At 69.5% G+C, this 344-nt stretch overlaps 1 protein-coding gene across 9 annotated transcripts in view; it reads left to right on the top strand.

Moving 5' to 3' along the window:
* ARHGEF12 (Rho guanine nucleotide exchange factor (GEF) 12) overlaps nucleotides 1-344 on the top strand; it is a 186,886-nt gene that overhangs the window by 160,825 nt on the left and 25,717 nt on the right. The gene's annotated exons all lie outside the window — the stretch shown is intronic.

The raw sequence follows: 344 nt of genomic DNA, 5'->3' as shown, positions 1-344 counted from the left end.
GTCAGAAAAGGTGTTTCCTCTGTAGTTCACACCAATCGCCGGCTTGGCCCCCGCACCCCCCAGGCCTGACGCCTCTGGCCCAGGCTTCAGGCCTGGGCAGGGGACCCCCATCTCCCCCCAGTCACTGGCTCTGCCCCCTGCCCAGGCCTGACTCCTCTGGCCCAGGCTTCAGACCTAGGCAGGGGATCCCCATCTCCCCGCCAATCACCGGCTCTGCCCTCGCCCAGGCCTGATGCCTCGGCCAGAGGCGTCGACCCCCATCACCCTCCGATCACAGGATCGGCCCCTCGCCCAGGCCTGACGCCTCTGCCAGAGGCGTCAGGCCTGGGCAGGGGACCCCCCCA

Source organism: Myotis brandtii, unplaced genomic scaffold (assembly GCF_000412655.1).
Source record: "Myotis brandtii unplaced genomic scaffold, ASM41265v1 scaffold666, whole genome shotgun sequence".
NCBI lineage: Eukaryota > Metazoa > Chordata > Mammalia > Chiroptera > Vespertilionidae > Myotis > Myotis brandtii.
Note: the sequence above shows the minus strand (reverse complement) of the source record. Positions and strands in the feature narration are given on the sequence as shown.